A 21,726-nucleotide genomic window follows, 5' to 3' on the forward strand; every position below is an offset into this window, starting at 1 on the left:
TAACAACCCGACTTCTCTGCGCAGGAAGCACACACAACGGGACCGCCGACAAGATGGAGAACAGAGGTTCCCCTTCCTTCTCCTTGAAGACCTTCAGGAGCTGCTCACAATGCTTCACGCTCCTGAAGGTCACGTCGAAGTAGCCTGCCCCAGGGAAATCCTGCAGGCAGTACACATCCGCTGCTGCAAACCCACAGCACTCCAGCAAGACCTTCTTCACAAACACCGTCCGATCAACCGGTGTGTGCTCCTCCACCTTCTTCACAGTCACCCTGACTGTGTTGCGAATGCCCTGGCCAGGGCTGCGAATGGCTGCTGAGGCCATGGCTCCAAGATTGGCTGGTCCCTGAATTGGCGTTAGGCCGAAGCCAGCATGAAGATCCACCAATAGCAGGTCAGCACAACCAAACGATCCTCCAACGTCCAATCACGATCCAGCGATGGTCTCTCCACTAGCTCTGATGACTCGCAACTCGACACCTGTCCTGATAAGAACAGACACTTGATCTTAGCCAAAAGGCCGAGAAGCGATAACTACAATACCGCGGACTGCCTCAAGTCCCATTTGTCCTCCATGTTTTCAGTCAGCTTGATTCTGTTCAAAGACTTGTAGATCACTGCTGACAGTTTCCCTGTCGCCGTAGTCCTCCCAGGATTTCTAACTAGAGCAGCAGATCCGTTTACAGCAGTTGCTTTTTTTCCCCTGTCAGTGAAGCACTGCCTCATGGTCATGTAGAGATTGTCAGTATCTCACCAATCAGGTGGGTCAGGGCTAAGCTGACGTGACTTGAGGAGGTGGTAACCAACTGCAGAACTGCACGCATTGAATGAGACATTCAGCCTGTCATGTCTGCATCAGCTCTCTGCACGAGCAACTTCCCCAGTCCCACTCGCCCTCTCTTCAGATAAGTATCCGACCCTGCGACCAAAGTCACCATTGAATCTGCCTCCAGCACCCTCTCTCTCAGGCAGTGCACTGCATATTCTAACCACTCGCTGAAGACGCTTGGGCCTAGGACACTAGCTCGATGAAATGTGACAGGTAGAGAAGAGAGCAGTAGATTCAGCCGAGCCCTCCATGTCTTTGATGTGTGTGTGTGTGTGTGGATGTGCCTGCAGTTAGAACATAGAACAGTACAGCACAGTACAGGCCCTTCGGCCCACCATGTTGTGCCGAGCAGTTTTCTTAATCTAAGATCAACCTAACCTACACAGCTCTCAATTTACTGCCGTCCAGCGTGTGCTCGTCCAGCAGTCGCTTAAATGTCCCTGACAGCTTGTGGGAGATTAGAAATGTAGTTTCTGCAGGTGGTGGTGGTGGTGGTTAGAGATGTTGCTTTTGCAGATGGGTGAGGGGGTGTTGTGGGGGGAGGGGAAGGGGAACATTACACAAACAGTCGCGGGATTCTTGCAGCATACTTAAGGCTAAGATTTTAACCAATATAGAGGTTTTTGTTTAAGAAATAGTTTTAAACTAAGAAATAACTTTAAAGTGTTGTGGCTGACCACAAAAGAAGCAGTAGGGACATCTCACAACAAGCTTATAGTATGATAAGGGGAACTGGCTAAAATAACAGACAGGCTGTAACAGACAAGGACAAGGACAGCAGGGTAGTCAGATCAGGAAAATTAGAGAAAAACAAGTCAGGTAAATCGGCTTATGATAGGATGGGAAAAGGGAGGCGTGATTCCGCAACTTGCAAACTGAATAAGAATGCTTACATGCTTTGTATTGGCGCGCTTTCGCTAGCCTGATTGCTTGAGCAAAACGCCCGTTCTTGCAAGGCCGTAAAGAATAAAATGCTCTTGTTTCCAAGACTTTGTCTCAGGCTGAATTGTGAGTGAGTTTTGTTTCTCAGAGTTGCCGAAGGGCCTGTTGTTGCGCTGCTCTGTTCGACGTTCTAAAAATCTCAGCTGTTACCAATGTGAAAAATCCCTGCCTCCCCACAAGGCAAATGATTGGAGCAGGTTCGAATTCTGACCGAAAAATCTCACTGCCAGGAAATCTCGGCTCACCTTTACGAACAGAAACTCTTACAGACTAACAAATGTGAACTCCCATCCTCCAACCCACCTCGTGCAAATGAACAGCACGACGGGGGATGTGAAGATCAATTTACAGCAAATCAGCCTTTATTGGTTCGGCTCCCGCTCCAAACATTCCAATTCAGTCTGCTTCCTTAGAATTGCAAATCAAGATTCAAGAGTGCTAATTGCAGCGCTAACAGCAAGCTAATGGTTTGATAGCGGCCGGGCAATCAAAAAGCAAGGTCTAAAATGCAAAATAAAGCAAAACACCCAGTAAGCAAAACCTCAGCTTCTGTGGAGAGAAAGCAGAATTAACGCTTCGAGTCCAGTGACCCTTCTCCCGAAGGTTGCAGCGAGTTCTGTTTTCGTCCACACATTACAACCTGCAGCACCACGCGTGGAGTCAGTGATCAACTGCACCTTCACCCTATCGGTAGCCACTGAGCACCTACATCGATGCATGCATCAGGACGAGACGGAACCTGAACCAAACGGGCGGAGGCTCCGAAGCTCTCTCCCACCCTCTCACCTTCAATGCGCACTTGGATCCATCCGGCTGCTCCGCATCAGGAAGCATCAGCAGCGCGGCCTCAATCAACAGATGGGAATCAGAAAGCTTCCCCACACAGTCACACAGTACAGAAGAGGCCCTCTGGCCCTCCGAGTCCGCACTGACAAAGCTACTCTAAGTCTGTTCTAGTCCCACTTTCCAGCACTTGGTCCGTAGCCAGGAAAAGTTATGACATTTCCAGTGCTCATCCAAGTAGTTTTTCAAGGTTTTGAGGTTCCCCGCCTCGCTACCCTCCCAAGCAGTGCATTCCAGACCGCCGCCACCCTCTGGGAAACAACTGCTTTCTGTCATGACCGCAAGACCACGGAAGGTCTGACGGCCCGGGCCGTAAGACGTACGAGCAGAATCAGGCCGTTCGGCCGTGGCTCACAGGTTTGTCAACCCCGATTCTCCTGCCCTCTCCCCACGACCCTTGATCCCCTTATAATCAAGAGCCTCTCTCTCTCTCTGTGAAGCGCTTCTGTGAAGCACTACTATTATAGGACAAGCCAAACAGAGAACAGCCAGGGAATTCCTAGAGGCATGGCACTCATCCACAGATTCAATCAATGAGCACATCGACCTGGACCCAATATACCGGCCACTGCAGCGGGCGCTGTGTGGGCGGCACGGTGGAACAGTGGTTAGGACTGCTGCCTCACAGCGCCAGAGACCCGGGTTCAATTCCCAACTCAGGCGACAGACTGTGTGGAGTTTGCACATTCTCCCCGTGTCTGCGTGGGTTTCCTCCGGGTACTCCGGTTTCCTCCCACAGTCCAAAGATGTGCGGGTCAGGTGAATTGGCCATGCTAAATTGCCCGTAGTGTTGCGCTTCGGCGGGTCGGTGTGGACTTGTTGGGCCGAAGGGCCTGTTTCCACATGGTAAGTAATCTAATCTAAACAAACAACTGGAACTGATAACCGGAAGCGGCAGGGTCAAATCACTATAAACGCGGGAGGAAACATCACAGAAGCGCTTCACAGGAGGCTCCCAAGCACTGACGATGTCACCTAGACAGGGGACGAAACGTCTGCAACACAAATTCCCAGCTCGGCGAACAGAACCACAACAACGAGCACCCGAGCTATAAATCTTCTCCCAAACTTTGAACCTCTCCACCTCTGTCTTAAATGCAACCTCATCTCGGCCTGAAGGGGCGACCCTTCATCCTGAGGCTGTACTTCCAGGTCCTCGTCTCGCCTACTAGTGGGACCATCTTCTTCACAACCACTCTGACCAGGCCCCCCCCAGTAGCTTGTAAGGTTCAGTCAGATCCCGCCTTACCTTTCGAAACACCATCGGGTACAGACCCAGAGACCTCATGTGACAAACCCAGGGGGAAACCTTCTCTAGACTCCCTCCCAACACCAGCGCATCCCTTCCTTCGGTACACGGCACAAAACTGCTCCCAATATTCCACCTGTGGTCAGACCAGCGCCTGACGCAGCCTCGGCAGCACGTCCCTGCTCCTGTTTTCTCGCCCGCTTGAAATGAATGCCGACACTGCATTTGCCTTCCGAACCATCGGATGGACCTGCATGTTAATCTTGAAACAACCTGGAACTAGGACTCCCAAGAGCCTCTGCGCTTCAGATTTGCAAAGCCTTTCCCTCGTTCAGAAAATCGTCTACCCGATTGTTCTCGCTACCAAAGTGCAATTACGCACACTTGGTCACTTCTTTCCCCACTCGCCCAACATGTCCACGCTCTTCTGCAGCCTGCCCATTTCCTCAAAACTACCTGTCCCTCTAGCTATCTTTGTGCCAACTGCAAACTCAGCAAAAGTGCCCTCCGTGGCCCCCATTATCGTGGACACCCCAATAAGGTCCCTGTCACAGCCCCGTCTACAAGGTATTTGCGGAATTTCACCACAGTTATACACGTGGCCGGAGACTTTGGCACTGTCGCACCGATAACACAGGGCCCAGCGAGCCTGTGCCGATTCCTACTCCTTGTTTGGGCGTGCTACTTGTTGCCCAGACGCGGTTTCAGTCCCGCCGTTCCGCCTCCCGTTCACGTGTCTAACAAGGTGAGCCTGAAACGTTCCTAACGTGCCTGCTTCCAGCGCTTCGACTGGCAACGAGTTTCAGGCACCCACCATCCTCTATGTGAAAACCTTTCTCCGCACTTCTCCCTTCTCACTTTCCACCTCTCACCGTGAACCTGTACCCACTGACTCGCCACCCTCTCGATGCCTCTCAGTACGCTGTCGACCTCTATCGGGTCGCCCCTCAGCTTCCGTCTTTGCAGTGACAACAATCCCAAGTTTATTCAACCTCTCCTCACAACAGAAGCACTCCAGGGCAGGCAACGTCCTGGTAAACCTTCTCTGCACCCTCTCCAAAGCATCCACGTCCTTCTGGCAGTGTGCCGAACAGCACTGCGCGCGGTATCCCGAATGTAGCCTAACTGGAGTTTTGTACAGCTGTTTATACAGATCATTTATTTACACGTCACAAACAACAAAGGCCCTAGCACCGAGCCCTGCGGGATACCACTAGTTACTGATCTCCTTTCCGAAAAATGCGCTTCCACCGCTACTCTCGGTCTTCTGTGACCGAGCCGGTTTTGTATCCAGCTAGCCGGCTCACCTCAGATCCCACGAGACGCTACCTTTTGCAGCAGCCTGCCTTAAGATGTGAAACGATCCAGAAGAGATTACTGACGCAAAGGTGACTACGCTTAAATGAAAGTGCTGGGATTGGCAACCGTGACGGAACTCGCAGCCAAGGAAGGTCAACACCTCACAAAGTGGTGGCTGAGAGTTCACAAAATGGTGGCCCAGGGACAAGCACCAACGCAGACACAAAACTGCCACTGCTGTGGAAACACATGTCAGGCAGCAGCAAATTGCTGGTAGAAAGAAGCTGTGTGCAGAAACTGCAGCATTAAAAAAGAATATACTCAGTGGGTGCGCTCGGGGGTGAAAGTACCAATAACCTGCAGCGAAAGTACAGGATGAAATCCTAAATGGTACAAAAAGGGCAAGAAGACAAAAGCCCTGACGCACAAACCAATGAGGTGTTGTGGTTACAGATACTGGCGATACCTGCCGACGCCCCGGTCGCTCCCTTACTGAACGGCAAACCGGTAAGGATGGAGGTGGACACCGGTTTCGTTGATACGGCTGAGTCACGTTGCGCTGCAACCTTCAGAAACTGCGCGAGGAACACACAAAGGTGAAGTGGTGCTTTCACAGTGGGAACGTTCAGTTATACGGTGAGTCTGAAGACACAGCCTGCGTGTCATCAAAGGAAATCTTACAGCTTTATGGGCAAGAATGTGGTTGGACAGAATCAAACTCAACTGGGCCGAAGGCAATCACGTGTCAAAATTCTGAGAGTGACTGATCAAGAATTCTAAAGAGGCACGCTATTGTTTTCAATGGGGTAGACAAGCAGGACGCCGGGAGCCTTTGATAAGGTTCCACGTGGTAGGCTGTTGGAGAAAATGCAGAGGCATGGAATTGAGGGTGATTTAGCAGTTTGGCTTAGAAACTGGCTTTCTGAAAGGAGGCAGCGAGTGGTGGTTGATGGAAAATATTCAGCCTGGAGTCCGGTTACTAGTGGTGTGCCACAAGGGTCTGTTTTGGGACCACTGCTGTTTGTCATTTTTATAAATGACTTAGACGCAGGCATAACATAGGTGGATGGATTAGTAAATTCGCAGACGACGCTAAAGTCGGTGCAGTAGTGGTCAGTGTGGAAGAATGTTTACAGGTTGCAGGGGGACTTGGATAAACTGCAGAATCGGGCTGAGAGGTGGCAAATGGAGTTCAATGCAGCTAAATGTGAGGTGATGCACTTTGGGAAGAATAACAGGAAGGCAGAGTACTGGGTCGATGGAAAGATTATTGGTAGTGTGGATGTGCAGAGGGATCTTGGAGTCCCATGTACATAGATCCCTGAAAGTTGCCACCCAGGTGGATAGTGCTGTTAAGAAGGCTGTTGGGTTTCATTCGTAGAGGAATTGAGTTCCGGAGCCGCAATATCATGCTGCAACAGTTCACCTGCTGGTGTGTGCTAGGCGGTTTCCTTTCCCTTTGCTCAACGACCTATTTGCTGAACTAGCCGGAGGTCAGCTTTTCAGTAAAATTGAGCCCGGTAAACCCTACCTCCAGATGAGTGTAGATCCTGAGTTGAAATGAATGAGACACAATCTTATTGAAACATATTGGATTCTTACGTGGCTCGACAGGGTAAATGCTGAGAGGACATTTTCCCTCATGGGAGTGTCTAGAACTGAACAGAAATAAAGAGGCACCAATTTAAGAGTGAGATCAGGAGAAACGTCTTCTCTCAGAGGGTTGTGAGTCTTTGGAATTTGTTGTCACAGACAGCTGGCACACGCTGCTTGTGTGAGACTGACTTAGAATGCTGCCAGTTCTGGCTGAGGCAGCAAAGTAGTGCAAAAGAAGGCAAGGGGCTGTTGTGCCAGTCCCTGCGTACACAGCCCAGGTGCCGGATAATCTGCAGTGCTCCTACCTGCCTTATTATCTTTCCAGGCCAGTTCCGGTCAGCAAACATTGGCTTGTTTGTTCTACGTTTTCTCACGTGCTGTTGTCGAGTTAGTGCTGTCTCTTTGCTTTTCCCAGTGAGAATTAACTCTCTGAGTAACCTGCCTCTGACTCAGTCAGTCGTGATAGCACACACGATTCTGTCGCGGCTCAGTGAATCGGAAAGTGGCTGAAACTCACAGTCCTTTGCCTCGTTTTTCCGGTCAGTCACATACGTACCTATCGATTCCGCCTGCCCTTGCACTCTGATGAAAAGCATGTGCCTTAAATACGTCCCGATTATTTTTGTCCTAGCTCACAGTGTTCTCGAAATCTCTCTTGCAAGTCATCAAAATCAAAACGACTGAACCCCTAGATAGCTTCATCCCCAGCAGCATGCAGCAACGTAGCACAGTTGACCTTCTCTTGTTTTTCTGAAACGTCGCTCGCGAGTAGGAAAAGCTGGTGGGCAGCTACGGTTGCTGCAACTCCCAACTTCTGACACCATGTGGTGTGATCGGGGCCCGGCGTTGGCGGGACGGTGCAGCACGCAGCAGGGGTGAGGGGATGACATTGAGAGCAAGTGTCAAGATGCGCAAGAGACAGAGACGGCGAGAGAAGGATAGGGAGCGGCAGCTGAACAGCTACCTTAGAACAGACGAGTTTGAATCGACTCACGCCTGGCTGGATGTGAGGTGTGAGAAATGAAGCACCGAAAGCCTGCGCTATAAACATGAAGCTGTTTTTAGATTTATAGATGAGGGGTGCACCGTTCCCGGAGGTACTGCAATACCAGGTCGATGCGTGGAGTGGACGGAGCAAGCCCCTATTCCATCTCCCTGCTCCAAAAATCAATTTAATATATGGTCCCCAGATAAGGGACGTATCAGATATTAAACTGATAAGAACAGATTTTTTTTTTTTTATTTCAAAATATACTTTATTCGTAAATATTCATAAATAATTTGATACACTGTACATTGGGTAATGCCATACATATGTTCACATTAACATACACAGTTTAGAATTTTCCTTTTTATATGCAAGTCTGTGCATTTCTCACTCCTATGCCCTTATATTGGGCTGAGGCGTCAGCAGAGCCCAAATGACTGCATGGGCCCCCTGATCTTCTTTAGACAGGCAGATGTTAAACGGTGGTCTTTCCCCACCGCGCCTTGGCGGCAGCTGCCCCAAGCTTCAGCGCGTCCCTCAACACGTAGTCTTGGACCTTGGAATGTGCCAGTCTGCAACACTCAGTCGGGGTCAACTCCTTCAGCTGGAAGATCAACAGGTTTCGGACCACCCAGAGAGCGTCCTTCACCGAGTTGATGATCCTCCAGGCGCAGTTGATATTCGTCTCGGTGTGCGTCCCGGGGAACAGGCCGTAGAGCACGGAGTCCCGTGTCACGGCGCTGCTCGGGACGAACCTCGACAAATACCACTGCATTCCTCTCCAGACTTCCTCTGCATAGGCACATTCCAGAAGGAGGTGTGTGACAGTCTCGTCCCCCCCGCAGCCACTTCGAGGGCAGCGTGCGGTGCGGCAGAGAGTCCGGGCGTGCATAAACGATCTCACGGGTAGAGCCCTTCTCACCACCAGCCAAGCCATGTCTTGGTGCTTGTTAGAAAGTTCTGGCGATGAGGCATTCTGCCAAATTGCTTTGACAGTCTGCTCAGGGAACCACTCAACAGGATCCGCCCTCTCCTTTTCCCGAAGGGTCTCAAGGACACTACGTGCTGACCACTTCCTGATGGACTTGTGGTCAAAGGTGTTTTTCTTCAGAAATTTCTCCACGAAGGACAGGTGGTACGGAACGGTCCAACTACTCGGAGCGTTCCGCGGCAGCGAGGCCAGGCCCATCCTTCGCAACACCGGGGACAGGTAGAACCTCAGTACGTAGTGACACTTGGTGTTTGCGTACCGGGGATCCACGCACAGCTTGATGCAGCCACACACAAAGGTGGCCATCAGGGCGAGGGTGGCATTGGGAGTGTTTTTTCCCCCATTGCACCGGTCTTTGTACATGGTGTCTCTTCGGACCCGGTCCATCTTTGATCTCCACATGAAGTGGAAGATGGCCCGGGTGACTGCGGCAGCACAGGTTCTGGGGATAGGCCAGGCCTGTGCCACATACAACAATACTGAGAGTACCTCGCACCTGATGACCAGGTTTTTCCCCGCGATGGAGAGCGACCGTTGCTCCCATCTGCCTAGTTTCTGTCTCATCTTCCTGATCCGCTCCTCCCAGGTCTTGGCGCACGCCCCAGCACCCCCGAACCAAATACCCAGCACCTTCAGGTGGCCAGTCCTGACGGTGAAGGGGATATAGGATTGGTCGGTCCAGTTCCCGAAGAGCATGGCCTCGCTCTTCCCTCGGTTTACCTTGGCCCCCGAGGCCCGCTCGAACTGGTCGCAGATGCACAGGAGTCTGTGCACGGACAGCGGATCCGAGCAGAAAACGGCGACGTCATCCATGTACAGGGAGGCCTTAACCTGTAGGCCCCCGCTGCCAGGAATAGTCACCCCTCTCAGGCTCGCATCCTTCCTGATGGATTCGGCAAATGGCTCTATGCAACATACAAACAAGGCAGGAGAGAGTGGGCAGCCCTGCCTGACTCCAGATCTTACAGGGAAGCTATCTGATTCCCACCCATTGATTGAGACTGCACTGACAATGTTGGTGTAGAGCAGTCTGATCCAATTGCAGATTCCCTCCCCAAAGCCCATTTTGGAGAGGACATCCCTCATATATGTATGCGATATCCTGTCAAAGGCTTTCTCCTGGTCCAGGCTGATGAGGCAGGTGTCCACCCCCCTGTCCTGCACGTAGGCGATCGTATCCCTGAGGAGTGCGAGGCTCTCAGAGATCTTCCTGCCCGGTACAGCACAGGTTTGGTCGGGGTGGATCACCGTTCCCAGAGCAGACCTGACCCGGTTTGCGATGACCTTTGACAAGATTTTGTAGTCTGTGTTTAGCAGTGAGATCGGTCTCCAATTTCTAATTTCATCCCTCTCCCCCTTCCGCTTATAGATGAGGGTGATGATGCCTTTCCTCATGGATTCACTCATGGTACCTGCCCGAAGCATACTGACATACACCTCCAGCAGGTCCCGGCCAATCAAGTCCCAAAGAGCGGAATAGATCTCGACCGGTAAGCCGTCGCTTCCGGGAGTTTTATTCTTTTCGAAGGACTCGAGGGCCCTGGTCAGCTCATCCAGAGATAGCGGCTGGTCCAGCCTCTCTCGCGTTCCGTCCTCTAGGACCTCCGTGATAGAGGACAGGAACGACTGTGAGGCCGTGCTGTCGGTTGGCTTCGCGTCATACAGGCTGGCATAGAAGGATTTACTGATCCTCATGACGTCAGCCTGAGATGACGTTACCGAGCCATCTTCTTCCTTCAGGCTGCTGAGCATGGAGCTCTCTTTGTGCACCTTCTGGAAGAAGAAACGTGAGCACGTCTCGTCCTGCTCTACCGAGCGGACCCTGGACCGGAAGATTATCTTGGAGGCCTCCGAGGCAAAGAGCGAGGCTTGCTGGCCCTTCACCTCCTTGAGGTCCTCCGTGACATCGACCCCCAACGTCTGCAGCAGGAGCAGGTTCTGCATACTTTCCTGGAGCTGGGACAGTTTTCCCCGCCTCTCTCTCGCCTCCTGAACACCTTTGAGGATGAAGAATCTCTTGATGTTCCCTTTTACTGTTTCCCACCAGTCTGCTGGAGACTCAAAGAGACACTTCGCGGTTCTCCAACCTGCGTAATCCCTCTTGAGCTCCTCGATGTTTCCCGGGGTCAACAGCTTAGTGTTCAGTTTCCACGTTCCCTTGCCCGTCCGCTGCTCGTCCTGTAGGTGACAGTCGGCCAGTAGGAGGCAGTGGTCAGAGAAGAACACCGGCTTGACGTCGGTGGTTCTGACCGAGAACGTTCGGGACACAAACAGGTAATCTATCCTTGAGCGGATAGACCCGTCTGCCCGTGACCATGTGTATCTACGCTGCGCTCCATCTGCAGGGGTGCTGAAGACGTCGTGCAGCTTGGCATCTTTGACCGTTTCCATCAGGGCTCTGGACGTAGCGTCCAGTTTACTGTCCCCCCCGCCGGATCGTCCATCTGCATCAATGATGCAGTTGAAGTCTCCGGCCAGAATGACCGGCCTGGACGTAGCCAGCAGCAGTGGAAGCTGTTGCAGGACGGCCAACCGTTCACTCTTATCCGCTGGGGCGTACACGTTGATTAGTCTTACGGGAGCGTTTCTGTATTTAACATCCACGACGAGGAGGCGCCCGCCCACCACCTCCTTAACCTCGGAGATAGTGAAGTTACCTCCCCGCAAAAGGATCCCTAGGCCTGAGGAGCGGTTATCGTTGCCCCCCGACCACACTGACGGCCCATGGGCCCACAAGCTCGACCACCTCCTGTAACTGCTGAGGTGGGGTATCCCGCACTCCTGCAGAAACAGGACGTCGGCTTTGACGCTGGCCAGGGAGGCCAGTGTTGAAACGCATCGCGTAGCCGATTTGATGCTACGCACGTTGATGCTAGCAATTTTCAACCCCATTTTAACAGTTTACAGGTTTACCGGTGTCCGTTTGCTGCTGGTCCTGCCCTTCTGGGGTAGCTGCGTGCATCCCTGTGGTGGCGGCAAACTGTTGGACCTTCGCAGGGCTGAGGTAACTGTCCAGCTCCGCGCTGGGGCCATTACCCCACTCTGTTGTCTTCGTGTCGGGCCCGTGGTCCGCACTGACCAGTTCTCCGTCTGACAGCAGGGCTGTCATAGGACCGCTGCTCCCAGATACCTGGAGCTGTGGGCCGGTGAGTACCTCCTGGTTCTCACCGGGTAGGGGGAGGCCATTACCCGTCCCCACAGAGGGATCGTCCTTTCCTTCCTGGGCGGTGCTGCCCTCCTTTCTCCTCACAACGCTCTGCCTCTTCCTCTGATGACGACCCTTCTTGCGCCCATCCTCACCATCAGAAGAGCTGCATGCGTCTTCGCCTTGTAGGTGTCGCTTTCCCCTTCGCTGGGTGGCTTTGGGGCCCCCAAGAGGTTTCCTCTTCCTGTTTTTTACTGTGATCCAGTCCTCTGCATCCTTTGATTCCTCCTCTTCCATTTCCTCTGACTGCATTGACGGAGCTTGGATCGGCTGCTGCACCTCCCCGCTGTCTGCCGTCTGCTCCGCTACTGCCTGCTCTTCCTTCTGGGTGCCTCCAGGCACCGTTTCCACGCTATTTTCATTTGCCTTCCTCGCCTTTGTTGGTCCGCGGCTCGTATTCGTGTTGCTACCTCCGGCCATCTGTGCGTAGGTAGCGGCTCCTCGTCTTGGGCAGGCCTTGTACATGTGGCCCGCCTCTCCGCACAGGTTACAGTTCTTGGCCTCCTTACAATCCTTGGTCAGGTGGCCTTCCTGCTTGCAATTTCGGCATACGGTCACCTTGCAGTCGGCCGCCATGTGGCCTGACCTCCCGCAGGTTCGGCACACCTTCGGCTGCCCTGCGTACGTCAGGTAGCCTCTGCTCCCTCCAATTGCGAAGCTGGAGGGTGGGTGGAGGATGTTCCCGCTGCCATCGACCCTCAGGGTTACCTTGACCTGTCTTTTACTTGTCCAGATCCCGAAAGGATCAACGACATCGGTGCTTTCTCCTTCAACCTGGACATACCTCTTCAAGAAGGTGAGAACATCTGCCGCTGGGACGTAGGGGTTGTACATTTGGATTGTAACAACCCGACTTCTCTGCGCAGGAAGCACACACAACGGGACCGCCGACAAGATGGAGAACAGAGGTTCCCCTTCCTTCTCCTTGAAGACCTTCAGGAGCTGCTCACAATGCTTCACGCTCCTGAAGGTCACGTCGAAGTAGCCTGCCCCAGGGAAATCCTGCAGGCAGTACACATCCGCTGCTGCAAACCCACAGCACTCCAGCAAAACCTTCTTCACAAACACCGTCCGATCAACCGGTGTGTGCTCCTCCACCTTCTTCACAGTCACCCTGACTGTGTTGCGAATGCCCTGGCCAGGGCGGCGAACGGCTGCGGAGGCCATGGCTCCAAGATTGGCTGGTCCCTGAATTGGCGTTAGGCCGAAGCCAGCATGAAGATCCACCAATAGCAGGTCAGCACAACCAAACTATCCTCCAACGTCCAATCACGATCCAGCGATGGTCTCTCCACTAGCTCTGATGACTCGCAACTCGACACCTGTCCTGATAAGAACAGACACTTGATCTTAGCCAAAAGGCCGAGAAGCGATAACTACAATACCGCGGACTGCCTCAAGTCCCATTTGTCCTCCATGTTTTCAGTCAGCTTGATTCTGTTCAAAGACTTGTAGATCACTGCTGACAGTTTCCCTGTCGCCGTAGTCCTCCCAGGATTTCTAACTAGAGCAGCAGATCCGTTTACAGCAGTTGCTTTTTTTCCCCTGTCAGTGAAGCACTGCCTCATGGTCATGTAGAGATTGTCAGTATCTCACCAATCAGGTGGGTCAGGGCTAAGCTGACGTGACTTGAGGAGGTGGTAACCAACTGCAGAACTGCACGCATTGAATGAGACATTCAGCCTGTCATGTCTGCATCAGCTCTCTGCACGAGCAACTTCCCCAGTCCCACTCGCCCTCTCTTCAGATAAGTATCCGACCCTGCGACCAAAGTCACCATTGAATCTGCCTCCAGCACCCTCTCTCTCAGGCAGTGCACTGCATATTCTAACCACTCGCTGAAGACGCTTGGGCCTAGGACACTAGCTCGATGAAATGTGACAGGTAGAGAAGAGAGCAGTAGATTCAGCCGAGCCCTCCATGTCTTTGATGTGTGTGTGTGTGTGGATGTGCCTGCAGTTAGAACATAGAACAGTACAGCACAGTACAGGCCCTTCGGCCCACCATGTTGTGCCGAGCAGTTTTCTTAATCTAAGATCAACCTAACCTACACAGCTCTCAATTTACTGCCGTCCAGCGTGTGCTCGTCCAGCAGTCGCTTAAATGTCCCTGACAGCTTGTGGGAGATTAGAAATGTAGTTTCTGCAGGTGGTGGTGGTGGTGGTTAGAGATGTTGCTTTTGCAGATGGGTGAGGGGGTGTTGTGGGGGGAGGGGAAGGGGAACATTACACAAACAGTCGCGGGATTCTTGCAGCATACTTAAGGCTAAGATTTTAACCAATATAGAGGTTTTTGTTTAAGAAATAGTTTTAAACTAAGAAATAACTTTAAAGTGTTGTGGCTGACCACAAAAGAAGCAGTAGGGACATCTCACAACAAGCTTATAGTATGATAAGGGGAACTGGCTAAAATAACAGACAGGCTGTAACAGACAAGGACAAGGACAGCAGGGTAGTCAGATCAGGAAAATTAGAGAAAAACAAGTCAGGTAAATCGGCTTATGATAGGATGGGAAAAGGGAGGCGTGATTCCGCAACTTGCAAACTGAATAAGAATGCTTACATGCTTTGTATTGGCGCGCTTTCGCTAGCCTGATTGCTTGAGCAAAACGCCCGTTCTTGCAAGGCCGTAAAGAATAAAATGCTCTTGTTTCCAAGACTTTGTCTCAGGCTGAATTGTGAGTGAGTTTTGTTTCTCAGAGTTGCCGAAGGGCCTGTTGTTGCGCTGCTCTGTTCGACGTTCTAAAAATCTCAGCTGTTACCAATGTGAAAAATCCCTGCCTCCCCACAAGGCAAATGATTGGAGCAGGTTCGAATTCTGACCGAAAAATCTCACTGCCAGGAAATCTCGGCTCACCTTTACGAACAGAAACTCTTACAGACTAACAAATGTGAACTCCCATCCTCCAACCCACCTCGTGCAAATGAACAGCACGACGGGGGATGTGAAGATCAATTTACAGCAAATCAGCCTTTATTGGTTCGGCTCCCGCTCCAAACATTCCAATTCAGTCTGCTTCCTTAGAATTGCAAATCAAGATTCAAGAGTGCTAATTGCAGCGCTAACAGCAAGCTAATGGTTTGATAGCGGCCGGGCAATCAAAAAGCAAGGTCTAAAATGCAAAATAAAGCAAAACACCCAGTAAGCAAAACCTCAGCTTCTGTGGAGAGAAAGCAGAATTAACGCTTCGAGTCCAGTGACCCTTCTCCCGAAGGTTGCAGCGAGTTCTGTTTTCGTCCACACATTACAACCTGCAGCACCACGCGTGGAGTCAGTGATCAACTGCACCTTCACCCTATCGGTAGCCACTGAGCACCTACATCGATGCATGCATCAGGACGAGACGGAACCTGAACCAAACGGGCGGAGGCTCCGAAGCTCTCTCCCACCCTCTCACCTTCAATGCGCACTTGGATCCATCCGGCTGCTCCGCATCAGGAAGCATCAGCAGCGCGGCCTCAATCAACAGATGGGAATCAGAAAGCTTCCCCACACAGTCACACAGTACAGAAGAGGCCCTCTGGCCCTCCGAGTCCGCACTGACAAAGCTACTCTAAGTCTGTTCTAGTCCCACTTTCCAGCACTTGGTCCGTAGCCAGGAAAAGTTATGACATTTCCAGTGCTCATCCAAGTAGTTTTTCAAGGTTTTGAGGTTCCCCGCCTCGCTACCCTCCCAAGCAGTGCATTCCAGACCGCCGCCACCCTCTGGGAAACAACTGCTTTCTGTCATGACCGCAAGACCACGGAAGGTCTGACGGCCCGGGCCGTAAGACGTACGAGCAGAATCAGGCCGTTCGGCCGTGGCTCACAGGTTTGTCAACCCCGATTCTCCTGCCCTCTCCCCACGACCCTTGATCCCCTTATAATCAAGAGCCTCTCTCTCTCTCTGTGAAGCGCTTCTGTGAAGCACTACTATTATAGGACAAGCCAAACAGAGAACAGCCAGGGAATTCCTAGAGGCATGGCACTCATCCACAGATTCAATCAATGAGCACATCGACCTGGACCCAATATACCGGCCACTGCAGCGGGCGCTGTGTGGGCGGCACGGTGGAACAGTGGTTAGGACTGCTGCCTCACAGCGCCAGAGACCCGGGTTCAATTCCCAACTCAGGCGACAGACTGTGTGGAGTTTGCACATTCTCCCCGTGTCTGCGTGGGTTTCCTCCGGGTACTCCGGTTTCCTCCCACAGTCCAAAGATGTGCGGGTCAGGTGAATTGGCCATGCTAAATTGCCCGTAGTGTTGCGCTTCGGCGGGTCGGTGTGGACTTGTTGGGCCGAAGGGCCTGTTTCCACATGGTAAGTAATCTAATCTAAACAAACAACTGGAACTGATAACCGGAAGCGGCAGGGTCAAATCACTATAAACGCGGGAGGAAACATCACAGAAGCGCTTCACAGGAGGCTCCCAAGCACTGACGATGTCACCTAGACAGGGGACGAAACGTCTGCAACACAAATTCCCAGCTCGGCGAACAGAACCACAACAACGAGCACCCGAGCTATAAATCTTCTCCCAAACTTTGAACCTCTCCACCTCTGTCTTAAATGCAACCTCATCTCGGCCTGAAGGGGCGACCCTTCATCCTGAGGCTGTACTTCCAGGTCCTCGTCTCGCCTACTAGTGGGACCATCTTCTTCACAACCACTCTGACCAGGCCCCCCCCAGTAGCTTGTAAGGTTCAGTCAGATCCCGCCTTACCTTTCGAAACACCATCGGGTACAGACCCAGAGACCTCATGTGACAAACCCAGGGGGAAACCTTCTCTAGACTCCCTCCCAACACCAGCGCATCCCTTCCTTCGGTACACGGCACAAAACTGCTCCCAATATTCCACCTGTGGTCAGACCAGCGCCTGACGCAGCCTCGGCAGCACGTCCCTGCTCCTGTTTTCTCGCCCGCTTGAAATGAATGCCGACACTGCATTTGCCTTCCGAACCATCGGATGGACCTGCATGTTAATCTTGAAACAACCTGGAACTAGGACTCCCAAGAGCCTCTGCGCTTCAGATTTGCAAAGCCTTTCCCTCGTTCAGAAAATCGTCTACCCGATTGTTCTCGCTACCAAAGTGCAATTACGCACACTTGGTCACTTCTTTCCCCACTCGCCCAACATGTCCACGCTCTTCTGCAGCCTGCCCATTTCCTCAAAACTACCTGTCCCTCTAGCTATCTTTGTGCCAACTGCAAACTCAGCAAAAGTGCCCTCCGTGGCCCCCATTATCGTGGACACCCCAATAAGGTCCCTGTCACAGCCCCGTCTACAAGGTATTTGCGGAATTTCACCACAGTTATACACGTGGCCGGAGACTTTGGCACTGTCGCACCGATAACACAGGGCCCAGCGAGCCTGTGCCGATTCCTACTCCTTGTTTGGGCGTGCTACTTGTTGCCCAGACACGGTTTCAGTCCCGCCGTTCCGCCTCCCGTTCACGTGTCTAACAAGGTGAGCCTGAAACGTTCCTAACGTGCCTGCTTCCAGCGCTTCGACTGGCAACGAGTTTCAGGCACCCACCATCCTCTATGTGAAAACCTTTCTCCGCACTTCTCCCTTCTCACTTTCCACCTCTCACCGTGAACCTGTACCCACTGACTCGCCACCCTCTCGATGCCTCTCAGTACGCTGTCGACCTCTATCGGGTCGCCCCTCAGCTTCCGTCTTTGCAGTGACAACAATCCCAAGTTTATTCAACCTCTCCTCACAACAGAAGCACTCCAGGGCAGGCAACGTCCTGGTAAACCTTCTCTGCACCCTCTCCAAAGCATCCACGTCCTTCTGGCAGTGTGCCGAACAGCACTGCGCGCGGTATCCCGAATGTAGCCTAACTGGAGTTTTGTACAGCTGTTTATACAGATCATTTATTTACACGTCACAAACAACAAAGGCCCTAGCACCGAGCCCTGCGGGATACCACTAGTTACTGATCTCCTTTCCGAAAAATGCGCTTCCACCGCTACTCTCGGTCTTCTGTGACCGAGCCGGTTTTGTATCCAGCTAGCCGGCTCACCTCAGATCCCACGAGACGCTACCTTTTGCAGCAGCCTGCCTTAAGATGTGAAACGATCCAGAAGAGATTACTGACGCAAAGGTGACTACGCTTAAATGAAAGTGCTGGGATTGGCAACCGTGACGGAACTCGCAGCCAAGGAAGGTCAACACCTCACAAAGTGGTGGCTGAGAGTTCACAAAATGGTGGCCCAGGGACAAGCACCAACGCAGACACAAAACTGCCACTGCTGTGGAAACACATGTCAGGCAGCAGCAAATTGCTGGTAGAAAGAAGCTGTGTGCAGAAACTGCAGCATTAAAAAAGAATATACTCAGTGGGTGCGCTCGGGGGTGAAAGTACCAATAACCTGCAGCGAAAGTACAGGATGAAATCCTAAATGGTACAAAAAGGGCAAGAAGACAAAAGCCCTGACGCACAAACCAATGAGGTGTTGTGGTTACAGATACTGGCGATACCTGCCGACGCCCCGGTCGCTCCCTTACTGAACGGCAAACCGGTAAGGATGGAGGTGGACACCGGTTTCGTTGATACGGCTGAGTCACGTTGCGCTGCAACCTTCAGAAACTGCGCGAGGAACACACAAAGGTGAAGTGGTGCTTTCACAGTGGGAACGTTCAGTTATACGGTGAGTCTGAAGACACAGCCTGCGTGTCATCAAAGGAAATCTTACAGCTTTATGGGCAAGAATGTGGTTGGACAGAATCAAACTCAACTGGGCCGAAGGCAATCACGTGTCAAAATTCTGAGAGTGACTGATCAAGAATTCTAAAGAGGCACGCTATTGTTTTCAATGGGGTAGACAAGCAGGACGCCGGGAGCCTTTGATAAGGTTCCACGTGGTAGGCTGTTGGAGAAAATGCAGAGGCATGGAATTGAGGGTGATTTAGCAGTTTGGCTTAGAAACTGGCTTTCTGAAAGGAGGCAGCGAGTGGTGGTTGATGGAAAATATTCAGCCTGGAGTCCGGTTACTAGTGGTGTGCCACAAGGGTCTGTTTTGGGACCACTGCTGTTTGTCATTTTTATAAATGACTTAGACGCAGGCATAACATAGGTGGATGGATTAGTAAATTCGCAGACGACGCTAAAGTCGGTGCAGTAGTGGTCAGTGTGGAAGAATGTTTACAGGTTGCAGGGGGACTTGGATAAACTGCAGAATCGGGCTGAGAGGTGGCAAATGGAGTTCAATGCAGCTAAATGTGAGGTGATGCACTTTGGGAAGAATAACAGGAAGGCAGAGTACTGGGTCGATGGAAAGATTATTGGTAGTGTGGATGTGCAGAGGGATCTTGGAGTCCCATGTACATAGATCCCTGAAAGTTGCCACCCAGGTGGATAGTGCTGTTAAGAAGGCTGTTGGGTTTCATTCGTAGAGGAATTGAGTTCCGGAGCCGCAATATCATGCTGCAACAGTTCACCTGCTGGTGTGTGCTAGGCGGTTTCCTTTCCCTTTGCTCAACGACCTATTTGCTGAACTAGCCGGAGGTCAGCTTTTCAGTAAAATTGAGCCCGGTAAACCCTACCTCCAGATGAGTGTAGATCCTGAGTTGAAATGAATGAGACACAATCTTATTGAAACATATTGGATTCTTACGTGGCTCGACAGGGTAAATGCTGAGAGGACATTTTCCCTCATGGGAGTGTCTAGAACTGAACAGAAATAAAGAGGCACCAATTTAAGAGTGAGATCAGGAGAAACGTCTTCTCTCAGAGGGTTGTGAGTCTTTGGAATTTGTTGTCACAGACAGCTGGCACACGCTGCTTGTGTGAGACTGACTTAGAATGCTGCCAGTTCTGGCTGAGGCAGCAAAGTAGTGCAAAAGAAGGCAAGGGGCTGTTGTGCCAGTCCCTGCGTACACAGCCCAGGTGCCGGATAATCTGCAGTGCTCCTACCTGCCTTATTATCTTTCCAGGCCAGTTCCGGTCAGCAAACATTGGCTTGTTTGTTCTACGTTTTCTCACGTGCTGTTGTCGAGTTAGTGCTGTCTCTTTGCTTTTCCCAGTGAGAATTAACTCTCTGAGTAACCTGCCTCTGACTCAGTCAGTCGTGATAGCACACACGATTCTGTCGCGGCTCAGTGAATCGGAAAGTGGCTGAAACTCACAGTCCTTTGCCTCGTTTTTCCGGTCAGTCACATACGTACCTATCGATTCCGCCTGCCCTTGCACTCTGATGAAAAGCATGTGCCTTAAATACGTCCCGATTATTTTTGTCCTAGCTCACAGTGTTCTCGAAATCTCTCTTGCAAGTCATCAAAATCAAAACGACTGAACCCCTAGATAGCTTCATCCCCAGCAGCATGCAGCAACGTAGCACAGTTGACCTTCTCTTGTTTTTCTGAAACGTCGCTCGCGAGTAGGAAAAGCTGGTGGGCAGCTACGGTTGCTGCAACTCCCAACTTCTGACACCATGTGGTGTGATCGGGGCCCGGCGTTGGCGGGACGGTGCAGCACGCAGCAGGGGTGAGGGGATGACATTGAGAGCAAGTGTCAAGATGCGCAAGAGACAGAGACGGCGAGAGAAGGATAGGGAGCGGCAGCTGAACAGCTACCTTAGAACAGACGAGTTTGAATCGACTCACGCCTGGCTGGATGTGAGGTGTGAGAAATGAAGCACCGAAAGCCTGCGCTATAAACATGAAGCTGTTTTTAGATTTATAGATGAGGGGTGCACCGTTCCCGGAGGTACTGCAATACCAGGTCGATGCGTGGAGTGGACGGAGCAAGCCCCTATTCCATCTCCCTGCTCCAAAAATCAATTTAATATATGGTCCCCAGATAAGGGACGTATCAGATATTAAACTGATAAGAACAGATACTACACTTGATCTTAGCCAAAAGGCCGAGAAGCGATAACTACAATACCGCGGACTGCCTCAAGTCCCATTTGTCCTCCATGTTTTCAGTCAGCTTGATTCTGTTCAAAGACTTGTAGATCACTGCTGACAGTTTCCCTGTCGCCGTAGTCCTCCCAGGATTTCTAACTAGAGCAGCAGATCCGTTTACAGCAGTTGCTTTTTTTCCCCTGTCAGTGAAGCACTGCCTCATGGTCATGTAGAGATTGTCAGTATCTCACCAATCAGGTGGGTCAGGGCTAAGCTGACGTGACTTGAGGAGGTGGTAACCAACTGCAGAACTGCACGCATTGAATGAGACATTCAGCCTGTCATGTCTGCATCAGCTCTCTGCACGAGCAACTTCCCCAGTCCCACTCGCCCTCTCTTCAGATAAGTATCCGACCCTGCGACCAAAGTCACCATTGAATCTGCCTCCAGCACCCTCTCTCTCAGGCAGTGCACTGCATATTCTAACCACTCGCTGAAGACGCTTGGGCCTAGGACACTAGCTCGATGAAATGTGACAGGTAGAGAAGAGAGCAGTAGATTCAGCCGAGCCCTCCATGTCTTTGATGTGTGTGTGTGTGTGGATGTGCCTGCAGTTAGAACATAGAACAGTACAGCACAGTACAGGCCCTTCGGCCCACCATGTTGTGCCGAGCAGTTTTCTTAATCTAAGATCAACCTAACCTACACAGCTCTCAATTTACTGCCGTCCAGCGTGTGCTCGTCCAGCAGTCGCTTAAATGTCCCTGACAGCTTGTGGGAGATTAGAAATGTAGTTTCTGCAGGTGGTGGTGGTGGTGGTTAGAGATGTTGCTTTTGCAGATGGGTGAGGGGGTGTTGTGGGGGGAGGGGAAGGGGAACATTACACAAACAGTCGCGGGATTCTTGCAGCATACTTAAGGCTAAGATTTTAACCAATATAGAGGTTTTT

General features: G+C 51.7%; 1 non-coding gene and 1 pseudogene across 1 annotated transcript; both read right to left on the reverse strand.

The window, feature by feature from the left end:
• Window positions 1-7,833: 7,833 nt before the first annotated feature.
• On the reverse strand, window positions 7,834-8,011 carry LOC132809332 (U2 spliceosomal RNA; annotated as a pseudogene).
• Window positions 8,012-20,615: 12,604 nt separating this feature from the next.
• Window positions 20,616-20,806, reverse strand: LOC132809188 (U2 spliceosomal RNA). Its single transcript, XR_009642244.1, has one exon. It is a non-coding gene; the product is annotated as a U2 spliceosomal RNA (small nuclear RNA).
• Window positions 20,807-21,726: the final 920 nt, after the last annotated feature.

Source organism: Hemiscyllium ocellatum, chromosome 3 (genome assembly GCF_020745735.1).
Source record: "Hemiscyllium ocellatum isolate sHemOce1 chromosome 3, sHemOce1.pat.X.cur, whole genome shotgun sequence".
In the NCBI taxonomy this organism is placed as follows: domain Eukaryota; kingdom Metazoa; phylum Chordata; class Chondrichthyes; order Orectolobiformes; family Hemiscylliidae; genus Hemiscyllium; species Hemiscyllium ocellatum.